The 482-nt window shown below is 33.0% G+C and overlaps 1 protein-coding gene across 1 annotated transcript in view; it reads right to left on the bottom strand.

Annotated features, from left to right (window-relative positions):
• The window catches only part of Sptlc2 (serine palmitoyltransferase long chain base subunit 2), a 118,130-nt gene that overhangs the window by 94,878 nt on the left and 22,770 nt on the right, over positions 1-482 (bottom strand). The gene's annotated exons all lie outside the window — the stretch shown is intronic.

Below are 482 nucleotides of genomic sequence, written 5' to 3'. Positions count from 1 at the left end.
TAAGCAAAACATGGGCTACTAGCTCTTACAGTACTTCAAATGCCAGATTCACTAGGAGGGCTCTTACCAAGTCAGTCATTCTAACTTAAAAGTTATACTGTCAACCAAGAAACCAAGAAAATACTAGTTTGTCATTGCTCCATGTTTGAGAAACAGTATGTTCATAGAAAGCAGACAAAAATCTGACCCCGTTAATATTATACAATAGAAAGTAAGATTTAGGCATTCCTACAAATATCAATATCCAACTGCTTCAAGTGAATGCAAAAAGAAAACAAAAAGGCAAAGGAAGAAATTTTTCAGCCAATATATAAACATATTACCATAAAACATTACAGGATGTTTTGTATCTGTGTATTCAAAGTGGTTGGGATAGATATATAGTTGCATTCTCTTAATGAATAGAATGATTTGTTCTAATGGTGTTTGTAAATAGGCTATCATGTCCGCATCTTGTACAGCAATTAACCACTAAGAAGAAT

Source organism: Octodon degus, unplaced genomic scaffold (assembly GCF_000260255.1).
Source record: "Octodon degus isolate 3935 unplaced genomic scaffold, OctDeg1.0 scaffold00007, whole genome shotgun sequence".
Lineage (NCBI taxonomy): Eukaryota > Metazoa > Chordata > Mammalia > Rodentia > Octodontidae > Octodon > Octodon degus.
Note: the sequence above shows the minus strand (reverse complement) of the source record. Positions and strands in the feature narration are given on the sequence as shown.